We start from the raw sequence: 14,586 nt of genomic DNA on the forward strand, positions 1-14,586 counted from the left end.
TGATAAGAAAACATAGAAGAGTAAGAGGTATTCCTAGTTTGAAGAAGCATGACATGGGTCTATGCAAGAATTTTCAAATTGGTAAGATGGGAAAAAATAGCTTTAAAAGTAAAGACTATCAGTCAGAAGAAGTCTTGGAAATTGTTCACACATATCTATGCGGACCTATTGGAATAGAAAGCTATAGTGGAGAAAAAAACTCATTCTTTTTGTTAATGACTATTCTAGAATGATAATTGTAATGTATCTAAAAGAAAAATTAGAAGCCTTTCAAAAATTCAAGTGGTATCTAGCAAGAGTGGAAAAGAAAACTGCAAAGATTTTGAAATGCCTAAGATTAGACAAAGGTGGTGAATTCAACTCCCATGAATTCAATAATTTATGCATTGGAAGTGGAATTAAAAGACAAGTATCAGCTCTTGGTACACCACATCAGACTGGTATAGCAAAAAGAAGAAATAGATCTATCATAGATTGTGCAAGAACCCTAATGATTGAAAGGAATGTTGCTCTCAAATACTAGAAGGAAGCTATCAGCACTGCAGTTCATACCTTGAAAAGAGTACAACTAAAGAAAGATTCAAATGAAATGCCTTATCAACTATGGTATGGTTAAAAACCTATTTTAAGTTATTTGAAAGTATTTGGCAACAAATGTTATATATTGAAAGAATCTAGAAAAGGAAAATTTGATGTAAAAGGTGATGAAGGCATATTTCTAGGATACTCCTATAGAAGTAAAGCATATAGATGTTTGAATTTGTCTACTCACAAAATTAGAGAAAGTACACATGTTAAAATTGATGAAGTTGTAGAAAAGAGTGAAGAAGAAATCAAGAAGGAATCTAAAGATTATAGAAGATTTGTTTACTATGAGTTATAGCATTCTGTGTGTTTACCAAGCTTCAATAGTATTTAGTTTTTAAGTTTGCATTTTTGTACCGACATCTTAGGGATTTAGAATTTATTTTAGTGGTAACTGATTCACCCCTCCCTTCTAGATTATTCTTATATTTCCAACAATTAGTATCAAAGTTTTTGATGCTTGTAGAGAAGGTTTCAAGGACCTAAGCTAAAGATCAAGATGTCTTACAAAAGAGAGATTCTCAAGCTAAATAGAGACAATTTTGTAGCATGGCAAGGACTTATGAGGTTACATATAGCTACCATCAGTTATTTAGGTTGCAAGTATCTTGATGCTAAATACAAGACTCCCATTGGAACATTATTAGTTGAAGATATTCCTAAAAAGAAGAATGATAATATCATGATGATAGATATTGTATCTGCTCTTTGTTATGTTGAATTTGATGAGTTAAAAGATTGCAAAACTACTTATGAAATGTGGAACAAACTAAAAGATATCTATGGAGGAGATGATAATGTAAGAAGATCCAAATCAGAAAGCCTTATAGGAAAATTTGATCAAATGAGAATGAGAGAAGATAAAAACATTGAAAAATATGTGGAAAGAATCAAGGCCAGTGTAAGTGTAATCAAAGCATCTAGAGGAGACATTAAGGAGGAAACTATTGTAAGTAAAGACTTAGAACTCTTCTTCTTATTTATGTTATTAGAGTATCTTCTATTCAACAAATGATATGTGATCCAAATAATAAATTAGGCTTAGATGCTCTAGTCGAAAGATTGATAGCTTTTGAATTAGTCAATTATGATAACTATGTTCCTACTTCAAAGAATATCAAATCTACATTCAAAGAAAAACTCTCACTCAAATAAAAGGGTAAGAAATCAAAGTCCAATCAATTAGGAAGTGAAGAAGATGGATCATTACAAGAAAGTTCAGACAATGATCTCAAAGTTTTTGAAGCCCTACTTGCATGGAAGTATTCAAAAGGAAGAGGAAAGTACAAAGGTAAAGATCCTCTAATCTACTTTTCTTGTGAAGAATTTGGTCACATTGCTACTAGGTGTCCAAATAAGGAAATCAAGAATGAGAAGAAAAACAATAAGCATAAAGGCAAGAAGGACTCCAAGAGCTACAAGAACTTCAAGGACAAAAGTAAGAAATCTTGTTTTATAACTAAAGATTCTGATAATATTAAAGATGAAATGGTATATGTTGTTGTGAAAGATGAGTCTGATAATGAAGGAGACAAAATGGCACTTATCTCTCATGTTAGAAAAAATGATATATGGACTATTGACAGTGGTTACTCACATCATATGACTGGTGACAAACAAAATTTGAGCATATGGAATATTATGATGGAGGTAGTGTAAGATTTGGAAAAAATGAACCTTGTGACATAAAAGGAAAAGGATGTATTTTATTGACTAAAGAATTTGTATGTGATCATGCTTATTGGGTTGAAGGACTAAAGCATAATCTACTGAGTGTGGCATAGTTGAAAAACATTGGATTCAAGGTAGAATTGATAAATGGATAGGCCAAACTACTAGATGGGAAAGGAAATCTAGTTGGATCTGGCAAGCAAACAAAAGGTAATCTATTTTATCTTGATCTCAGGGATTGTTCATGTTTTATTGCTCAAGTAGAGGAAAGTTGGTTATGGAATAAAAGGCTATGTCATGTGAAATTTGATAATTTGGTCATGATGATAAGAAAAAATAGAAGAGTAAGAGATATTCCTAGTTTGAAGAAGCATGACATGGGTCTATGCAAGAATTGTCAAATTGGTAAGATAAGAAAAATTAGCTTTAACAGAAAAGACTATCAGTCAAAAGAAATCTTGGAAATTGTTCACACATATTTATGTGGGCCTATTGGAATAGAAAGCTATAGTGGAGGAAAAAAACTCATTCTTTTTTTTGATGAATATTCTAGAATGATAACTATAATGTATCTAAAAGGAAAATTAGAAGCCTTCCAAAAATTCAAGTGGTATTTGGCAAGAGTGGGAAAGGAAACTACAAAGAATTTGAAATGCCTAAGATAAAACAAAAGTGGTGAATTCATCTCCCATGAATTCAATAATTTATACATTGAAAGAGGAATTAAAAGACAAGTATCAGCCCCTGGTACACCATAGCAGAATGGTATAGTAGAAAGAAGAAATATATCTATCATGGATTGTGCAAGAACCTTGATGATTGAAAAGAATGTTGCTCTCAAATATTGGAAGGAAGCTATCAACACTATAGTTCATACCTTAAAAAGAGTACAACTAAAGAAAGATTCAAACAAAATGCCTTATCAGCTATGGTATGATTACAAACCTAATGTAAGTTATTTGAAAGTATTTGGCAAAAAAATTTATATATTGAAAGAATCTAGAAAAGGCAAATTTGATGCAAAAGGTGATGAAGGCATATTTCTAAGATACTCCTATAGAATTAAAGCATATAGATGTTTGAATTTTTCTACTCACAAAGTTAGAGAAAGTAAACATGTTAGAATTGATGAATTTGCAGAAAAGAGTGAAGAAGAAAGTAAGAAGAAACCTAAAGATTACAGAAGATTTGTTTAATATGAACCTGATACCCTGTCAAATCTATCCAAGAGAAAAGAAGCTTCATCTCTCAAGTCCCTAGAAACTCCTATAGTTATCGAGTTGCAAATAGTGCAACTCGAGCTATAGTCTGAAGGACCCAAGTCAAAGGTTACCGAGTTAGTTCAAACCAAGCTTGATGGACCTAAGTCATAAACAGAAGGACTTGAGCTTGAAACTAAAATTCAAGAAGAAGATGGAACTCATTCAAAGACTATGGAGAATATGTTAGCAAGTTATGTTAGAAGACATCATGCACTTGATCAGATCATTGGAGATAAATTATATGGAACAATGATAAAAAGAAAATTAAAAGGTGCATGTCTACTTGTTGAATTTGAACCTATAAGTGTTAAAGATGCTCTAGAAAATTAAAGTTGGATTGAAGAAATGAATGAAGAGATAAAACAATAGAAAAGAACAAAACTTGGACTCTTGTTCCTAGACCTAAGGATAAAAAAGTAATTGCTACAAAGTGGGTATTTAGAAATTAGCTAAACGAAGATGGAAAAGTTTCAAGAAACAAAGCAAGATTGGTGTAAAAAGGTTATTCTCAAAAAGGTATTGACTATAGTGAAAATTTTGCTCCTATGGAAAGGCTAGAAGGTGTTAGAACTTTACTAGCATATGCAGCACATAGAGAATTTAAAGTATATCAAATGGCTATCAAATATACATTCTTGAATGGAATTCTTGATGAAGAAGTCTACATTGAAAAACCAAAAGGTTTTGTAGATCCTAGCAAAAGAGACATGGTTTGCAAGTTACACAAAGCATTATATGGTCTCAAGCAAGCTCCTAGACCTTGGTATGAAAGACTCCATAATTACTTGGTATAGATTGGTTTTCAAAGAAAAAATGATAACAGTAGTCTATATATCAAGGAAAGACCAGAAAAGAAGATTGTGTTGGCAAAAATATTTGTTGATAATACTCTCTTTATAGGAAATGATGATTTGTGCAAACCATTTTCAGAAGAAATGAGTAAAGAATTTGAGATGTTCATGTTTGGTGAGATAAAATTATTTGTTGGATTTTAGATACAGTAGAACAAGAATAGTATCTACATCACTCAATCTAAGTATATCAAGGAGATACTGAAGAAATTTGGAATGGAAGAATCAAGACTAGTTGGAACCCCTATGTCTATTGGATATAAGCTCTCCATAAATGATGATTCCAAAGAAGTAGATAAGACCACATATAGATCAATGATTGGAAAATTGCATTATGTAGTACACATAAGGCCTGATATTGCATTAGCAGTTGGTATGGTGGTAAGATTATCAGCAAATCCCAAAGAAATTCACATGATGGAAATCAAGAGAATCATGAGATATTTGAAAGGTAACAAAGACTATGGTTTATGGTACAAAATTGGAGGCATTTGGACTTGAAAGTATTTAATGATGCTCATTGGGTAGGAAGTCTTGATGGCAGAAAAAGCACTAGTGGTGGAGCATTCTTTCTTGGTAAAAGACTAGTATCTTGGACAAGTAAGAAGAAAAATTATATATCTCAATCCACAGGAGAGGTAGAATATGTGGCAGTAGTAGTCAGTTGTTCTAACATTGTTTAGTTCAAACAACTATTGGAAGTAATGAAGGTAGAAATCAAAGATCCAATAATCATATATTGTAATAACACCAGTGCAATCAACATATCAAAGAATCTAGTAATGCATTCCAAAACAAAGCATATTGCTATAAAATATCATTTCCTAAGAGAATTAGTGAAGAATAAAGAAGTCAGATTTGAATATATGAATACAAAAGAACATATCGTAAACATATTCACCAAGCCATTACCTAAGGATGCATTTCTCTATCTAAGAGGTAAGCTAGGGTTCATTCCCCTATTTTAAATTTACTAAAGTTTAGTGAATGGATCAACTAGAACATATTGAAGATCAATAAGTTGGTGTAGAAGTAGCAAGGCATATTGTAGATGAATCAATACTTAAGGTATATTGGTATTTAATGAATTATTGTCTTTGGCATGTGTTGTCAAAGAGGTATAAGTTTACTATCATATCTCTAAGAAATTTTTGGAACCAAAATAAAGTAAGGAACCAAAGATATAAGTTTTCCAAAGAAGAAGTTTAGTGATAGAGGGAGTTCTCAGTCTAAATCCAAAATTTCATTGTGCTATGACTTATTGTGTTGCCATCAATGCCAAAGAGGGAGATTGTTGGATACAATTGATTAATTGTGTATTGTCCTTGATGTTACATAAATATCATAATCATTATTAGTCATTATATGCCAAGCTCACTCAGGCAATAAAGACAGTTCTTAGTTTCTACTAAGTGTTACTATGTTTAACTAGTTTAGAAGTAGTGTTTACCAAGTTCACTTGGGTGTCAAAGGAAAAAATTGTAGAAAGAGAGTGTTAACGGAGCTCACTCAAGTACCAAAGGAAAGTTGGATGGAACCAATGCTAACCAAGCTCACTCAGTTGCCAAAGGATTTTTTCAAGTTTGTAGTGTTAACCAAGCTTCTATTGTTTGGGTCAGCTATCGAAGGATTTTTTTATTTTGTTGTATTAGGCTTAATTTATTTATCTATTTATTTTAGCTAACTCAGGTGATGAATATTGATTATTCTAAGTTGTATTTGAGTTGACTTGATAGAGTGAAAGATATAAGTGTAAGGTCAAGTTGTGATTTTAAAGTGTGCATGGCATGAAGATGTTATTGAATATTTAATGATGAGAAGAGGAAGAAAATTCGAAGGATAAAACAAATATCCTTGTGGAGCAGCAAAGATATATTTGATCGGGGAGTATCAAATAAAAGTTAGAATAGAGATCTGTAATCAGCAATTTAGTTGCATTCAAATCAGGTCATCTCATTGTTACTCTCTAACCATTATAGCAGTGATCTAAATCTCCTCACAGAGTTGACTTAATAGCTATTTGCAAATCCCCTAACAAGGTGGCAATTCCATTGAATTTTTCTCAAGACCTCTAACAAGGCCACTCCTAATAGGGTGATAAAATCCTTTAACAAGGTCACACCTAACAGTGTGTTTTTTAACCTTTAACAGGGTTGTCACTTAATAGGGCTCACTCTAGAAGAGTGAAAAATAGTAACTAGTTGTAATTGGTAGTTTTTCCCTAAGTGGGTTTCCACGTTGAATCCTGGTGTCAAATGTGTTCATGCTATTTTCTTGTATGTGTTTGCAACTCAATTAAATTAATGATAATCATAGACAACATCTAAAGGTTTATATGCTAATCATTTACCAAGATAATTTAGTTATTATAGAGTTACAACATTCTATGTGTTTATTGAGCTTCAGCAGTATTCAATTTTTTTAGTTTGTATTTTTGTACTGACATCTAAGGGATCTAAGATTTATTTTAGTAGTAACTAATTCACTCCTCCCCTCTAAGTTACTCCTCTTATATTTCCAACATCTAGGATTTCCAGCCTCCATAGCTTTTGCTTCTCTCTTTCAGTGATAGGTGTTTACATGCAAGTGATTCTTGGGAGTTGTGGATTTAAACTTCATCAACTTCAACATGATATTAGAGTTCCAGATCTTCATGCCCCTATTCCATTTATTAGAGGTATGGCTTGGCTTTCATATCTGGGTTCTTTCTTTTAGAGAGTCTTTTTTTTTAGAGTTTTTTTTTTGTATTGGATCTAGGGGTCACCTTTTTTGGTGCACTTTAAGCCCAAATGGATGTTGTTGTTGAGCTTAGAGTTCCCAAAAACCCTTGTTTTCATACAAAATTTGTCCAATTTGGACAAAATTGGAATCTGAGGCAAAACAAATTTGCTCCCAAAATGGGCACAATTCTTAAGGAGGCAATTTTATGATTTTTTAGCATAGAAATTGATATTTTTAGCACAAAAATTAAGGTTTTCTAGTACAAAAACTAATATTTTTTGGAATGGAAATTGAGACATTTTCTAGTATAAAATTGATGTGCTTACTGAGGCAATTTTGGTACAAAACTAGCACACTTCCCAAGGTGATTTTTTGTATGAAAACTAAATGCTTCTTGAGACAGTTTCTGGTATGGATTGGCATGCTTCCTAATGTAATTTTTGATACTAGTGGGCATGCTTCCTAAGGCGATGGTTTTTTTTTTTTCCCTTCTAGCTCTTTTTGGACCTACCTATGGTTTTTTGGTTGTAACTTGGTCATTCATACTCCATTTTTTGCAAATGAGATATCATTGGAAAGATGATTCCAAGATCGTCATGATGGTGCATTTTATTTAGAATTTTGATTTTGTTTTCCATTTTATATATTTAAATTTAGAGGTTTTTTTTTTAACAGTCTAGGAGACATATCTTGAGACATAATATTTTCTAGATTCTGCTACAATCACATCCCATTCAATTTTTTGATTTTTTGCATTCTAGTGGATACCTTGGTTATTTTAGGTCCAAAGGTTGATTTTTTTTCTTAGATGGTTTTTCATGGTTTATACTATCTTTTGTATCATCCTTAGGCCTCTTTTGATCTTTGTTGACATTCTTTTGTAGTATTTTTGCAAACAAATTAAGATAAAGTGCCACTATATTGCATTTTGGGATCTTGCATATCTTTGTGTTTTGTTGTACTCACACTACATTATAAAGTGCGTTGGGGGGTTTCATGTTGGCCATATTTTTCATCTTCCTTTGTTAAGTGAGATTTTCTTCCACAAAATTAGCCTCATGATGTGTCAATGACATGTGCCATCATAGGTATCTGTACTTATTTTGCATCTCAATGTTCCTAGTTCTTCTATCTGAAGGAGATATTACATTGAGTTTTAGTGTTCATGTCTTACCTGTCAGCATTATAAGGGGGTTATGTTGGTTCTATTTCTTTCTTGGTTTAATGGAGTGAGCTATGTATTTAGCATTTGATCCTATATAGTAGGTAATTACAATGGTTGGATACCTATGCATTTTAGTGAGAATCATCATCGACCATATAGACATTCTTTCATTCTTGTTTTTGGATGCCATGAAGATAACTTCCATCTTCAATTGATCATCTCTATTGATCATCATCTCTATAGATGCTAAAAGTGATGGCAAAGTATAAACTCCCTGACTCGAATGCAACAAGACCAACCTCACAAAGATCCCATCATCATAGCTCCTAGAACGAACAAAACAAGAATCCTTCAGAAGAGGATTTCCAAAATGGCTCTCAATTTTCAAATTCTAAAAAGTGAGAAGTGAATAATGAATTCACTTTTCCAATACTTATTCACTTTTCAAGTGAATAGTCGATTCTAGAAATTAGCCAGCTATAGTAGCTAAACTTTGAATTGACCCAAATGAAAATAGGTTATTAGCCATAATGGAAATTCACCTAAGGAAAAGCTACCAAAAATTAAATCTGAAAATATTTAAAACTTGAAAACCCAAAATCACTTAACACTTTCATGACAAATGCAAACTTCTAAATACACAAACATGCTCACTGGTCTAATCACATAATGTAGATGAGTTCAAATTTACTAATCACCAAAAGGTTTAGATTTAAACAACTAAATAAGGGTACGTCAACCATACAGGGATGACATTGGACAAAATATGAATAGTTGAATCACTAACTCCATGGACCACTGCCAGGGATATAATTCCTACACACTAAAACACACGATCAAGTGTAATTGCATATAATATCATAACTGAAGCAACATGTATTAAAATACATATTTAATCCATTTCCATCACTCACGTTCATAGAAAGCGTAGAGATACATGAATGAAGTAAATAACCATAACATAGAATCCATCTCATAACACACTCAAAAAATATGTCCAATAAACCATAAAACTAGATATCATCATAGATCTACTATCATCTCAAAATAGCATCAACATGCAAAATGATCAACTGAACAGCATAGTAGCATAACATCTATGGAACTGAGTCAACGTATAATATCAGACCCTTAAGTCATCATAAGGTACAAAATAAGAGTATCAAGTATCTCTCGAATCAAAATAGACAAGTTATAGACTGCAAACATGAGAGGCACTACATCCTCCCCCACTAGCATAGGCTTACTCCTAGAAGCCAGCAAAAATATAAGGGTACAATCCCCTTAGTCGTGAAGCATCCTCCCAAGTCATAGAGGTCTCATCACTCAGGTCTCATTGGACCCTTACCTACTCTATGTCCTAACCTCATAAGGTCAGCCTCTACTACTATGGGATATGAATGGGCTCCAAATCAGGTTACCCATCTGCTACCTACAAAACATCCCAATCAAGAACATGGGTCGCATCCAAAATATACTATCTCAACATAGAAACATGAAAAACATCATGGATGTGCCATAGGCTAGGTGGAAATGCTAGTTGATAAGAAATAGGACCAATCCTCTCAAGGATCTCAAAAGGTCCAAAAAAATGTGGTGCCAACTTATAGCCTTTCCCATAATGGATGGGGCTCTTCCTTGGACACACTCTCAAAAACACCCTATCACTAATATAAATGTGATGATCCAACCTATGAGCATCTGCATACTTCTTTTTCCTATCCTAAGTAGTAACCAAATGCTCCCTAATGTGAACAACCTGCTACTCCATATCCTAAAGCATCTCTAGACCCAAAAGAGATCAATCCTCTAAATGATCCCAACTCAAAGGGGTATGGCATGGTCTACTATACAATGCCTAAAAGGGTGACATGCTAAGAGAACTATGATATCTGTTGTTATATACAAACTCAACAATGTAAAAATAGTCCTCTCAATTCACCTACCTATCCATAACATACTCTAGAACCTAATTCAATCTCTCACTCTGACCATCGGTCTCTAGGTGATAAGCCAAACTAAAATTGATTTGTGTGCCCAAAGCATCCTAAAGTGATATCCACAGTGCTGAAGTAAACACTGGATCTCTATCTTAAATGATCCAATGAGGAATCCCATGCAAATGAATAATATCTACCAAGAAAACATGTGCTATCGATGAAGCTGTGTCAGATTCTCTCATGGGTGAAAAATGTGCTACCTTGGACAACTTTTCCACTGTCACCATAATACAATCATGTCTCCACGATGACATAGGAAACCCTATGATAAAATCAATAGATATTGTATCCCACTTCCACTCTGGAATGGTATGTGGCTATAAAAGACCTGTCGGATGCTAATACTCTACCTTCACTCTTTGGCACTCAAGACATCCAGCAAAAAAATTAGCAACATCATGTCTCATCCTTTCCCAAAAGTACAACTATTTGAGATTAGCATGCATCTTCTTAAAACCAGAATGTGCAGAATATGATGCATGATGCACTTCAGATAAAACCAAGGTACAAAGATCACCTGACATGGGTACATAGATATGCCCCACATATCAAAATAGTCCATCAGACTCTAGAACATAACCATAAAATCTCCCCTCAAGGGTACATTTGGACTTGATCTCCGCCCTCACCTCCTGATACCAAGTGTCACTAGGCAAAGCCTCCAAGTTACAACCTTGCAAATCCACTCCCAATGACAACAGTGATACCTCATGTTGCCTTCTACTCAAAAAATCTATGATGAAATTATCCTTCCCTTTAATGTAATTAACATCAAAGTCATACTCGCGCAAGAACTCCATCCAACGATGTTTTTGTGCATTCAAGTTTGGCTGAGTAAAGATATATTGCAAGCTCTTATGATCACTATGCAACTCAAACCTGTGTCACAAAAGAAAATGCCTCCAATGGACAAGGGCATGCACTATGGCTACAAGTTCCAAATCATGAGTGGGGTAGTTATGCTTATGGTCCTTGAGTTTTCCAGACTCAAAAGTAATCACTCAAGCATCCTACATTAACACCACACCAATGCCTTCCAATGACACATCTATACAAACCATGAAATCATCTAAAGGATTAAGCACTGCAAGGACTAGTGCACTAGTCAAGCACTCCTTAAGAGCATTAAATGTTGCCTTGCACTAGTCTGACCAAACAAACTTCTTCCCTTTCCTCTAAAGAGAAGTGATGGAATGGGCTACTTAGGAGAAATCCTTCACAAATCAACAATAGTAACCCACCAATCCCATGAAACTATGAACTTTTGAGACATTAGTGGGTGTCAGCCAATCCATGATAGCATGAATCTTCTCCAGATCCACTGCAATTCCATCACCAGTGATGATGTGTCCCAAAAAATTCACCTCTAAATGGAAGAACTTGCATTTACTCAAGTTGCCATATAATTGATGGTCTCTCAAGCACTATAATACCTAATGTAAATGGACTTTTTACTCCTCCACAGTCTTTGAATAGATCAATATGTCATCCAAGAATACAATGACACACTAATCAAGGTAAGTGCAAAATACACTATTCATCAAACTCATAAATACTGATGGTGCATTGGTTAACCCAAAGGGTACAACTATGAACTCATAATACCCATACCATGTACGAAAAGTTGTTTGATGAATATCAGCCTCCTAGATATGAAGCTAATGGTATCCCAACTTTAGATCAATCTTTGATAACACTCGTGCTCCCTTGATCTGATCAAAGAAGTAATCTATCCTCAGCAAAGGATAACGATTCTTCACTATCACCTTATTGAGCTGCCAGTAATCGATGCACAAATGCAATGAACCATCCTTCTTCTTCATGAGGATGATTGGTTCACCCCATGGGGATATAGGAGGATGAATATGGCCCTTGGCCAAGAATTCGTCCAACTACAATTTGAGCTCACTCAACTCTTGAGTACTCATGCAATAAGGAGCTTGTGAAATTGGCTCTACTCCTAGTATAACATCGATCCAAAAATCAATGTCACACTGTGGTGGCATACTTGGAATCTCATTAGGAAACACATCGGCATACTCACGAAGGAGTGGGTGATCATCAAGTGTCACCATATGGCCCTTGGCTTCCTCAAGATCATTGGTAGATGCAAGCAACATCTATCAACCCTTCTACACACTCCGCTTTAGCTAATTAGCTAAAATCATATGAAGTGAGACTGGTCTCTAGACTCCCAAAAGTTCCACCTATCCACCTATGTCATCAACACATTGTACCACCTTACAATGGCAATCGATATTTTCCTAATGGGTAGATAACCAATCCATGCCCAATGCAATGTCATATGATCTAAAAGGTAGAATGTGTAGATCCACTATGGTGCTAAAGGTTCCCAAATTCAAAACACAACTCCTAACCAACAAGTCTATAGCCACCTTAGAACCCATGGCTAACTCAACCTTCCACCTATCAACCTGACACATTACCACTAGCCCACATCACTGAACCAGAGATGGTGATACAAAATAATCTGAAGCACCAAAGTCAAACAAAATTGAAGTTGAAATACCATGTAATGTATCTATAACCTCAACTGCTATACCTTGATGCTCAGCTTGGTGGTTGTCAACTGCCGCAAAGACTCTATGATTTTGAACCGTATTTCCTACAGTAGGCTCAGATCTTGCTGCACCCTTACCAAGTCTTGTAGATGGTTTGATCGAGCAATCATAAGATTTATGGCTTGGCTAGCCAAAAGAGTAGAAATTTCCCCCAAAGCTAGCACTTTTCCCCTGGCCACCCTGAGTAACATTGGAAAATGGTATACTACCCCTACTAGAATTCTGCTAAACATTTTGAGTAAGATGATCCTATTGAGATTTAAGTCCTCATTTCTAATTATTCCCTTTCTTTCCTAAGGTACCAAAGTCTTGTCCACCCTTTCCCCAAAATTTATTATTCTTATGGTAAGGACCACCCTAAGAGGGTTTAGATTGGGCTTGGCCCTTTCTAGAATACTGAGTGGATTATGCATCCTATCTCGAATTCCTAGCACCTCAGTTCTGAGAACCAAATTTTCTACTAAAACCTCTAGCCAAATTTTCCTTTGCAATATGTGTCTTCTCTATAGTGAGAACAAGAGTCCTAGGTTGATGTATACAAACTTCTCCAATGAGGGAGTCCTTAAGGCCTCAGATGAAATGATGAGCCAAGAGTAAATCATCATTTTTATAGCATGAATATTGCCTTAGTTCAAAGATCAAATTTCGTACAGATCAACTATTATGTTCCCTTTCTAGATTTCATGGAACTCATCGGCATAGGCCTCTCTAAACTGAGGAGATAAGAATCTCTCTCGAAACCTCTCCTTAAAGATCTCCCAGGTGAGATCTGCAACACTAACCTGAATCTTCTGACTCTCAATATTCCACCAAATGGATGCATGATCCCTCAACTACATAATTGCTCAGAAAACCCTCATGTTGGTTGAATATGGATACATGGTGAAACAATGCTCCATTTCCAAAAACCAAGTCTCAGCCTTGAGGCCACTTCCCTTGCTATCATATGGTTCCAGTCTAAAACTCTGAAGGGACTTCATGATATCCAATCTGATGGATTCCCCACTATTGTGGTCTCGACCACCCCAATAGTGCCCTTTTCCACCTAGTGGAGTAAGAGAATGCTCACACTCATGTTCTTCCTCTCTATGCTCGGAGTGATGGGAATCCCCATGATGAGTTCCCTCTTCCTGATTATGATCTTGTTGGTGCTCCTCAACACAAGGGCCCAACCAAGAAAGAATCTCCTAGAGTACTGGCAACAATACCCCCATGCCATCTTGATTAGCATTATTACCTCATTCTCCCTCTCCATCCTAACATTCCTCTTCATGGTGTTCTTCCTCTTGAACAACTTTTTAGTTACCACCCTGACTAGACCTACATGTAGGAGGCATCACTATGGAAGCAACAAGATAATGTCAAAATAATCAAATCAGAAGCATAAGAGTCAAAACCATGAATGACAAAATATCAATTAATAAAACATGACATAAAAATACACACAAAAAAATCAAAACAATAGTGGAAACATAAAACAGAGATCTCAATGTTGCAACATGGGCTTTGATACTAGATGTAATGACCCAAACAGAGATCCTTGGAAACAAGGATGAAATACAAGCAAGATAAAAAAAAAAATTACAAGTGTAAGAGCACAAAGCAAAAATCATACATAGATCATAAAGATTGCAATGGAAGACTAACACACAATCCAACACCAATGGATCTCCAAACACCACTACTACCAAAACCATAAACAAGAAAACATAAGAGATCGACTGAGCTAAAAAATCAAAGTAGACTCCT

Source organism: Cupressus sempervirens, chromosome 8, assembly GCF_028749045.1.
Source record: "Cupressus sempervirens isolate cs-2001-9-10 chromosome 8, ASM2874904v1, whole genome shotgun sequence".
NCBI classification, from domain to species: Eukaryota; Viridiplantae; Streptophyta; class Pinopsida; order Cupressales; family Cupressaceae; genus Cupressus; species Cupressus sempervirens.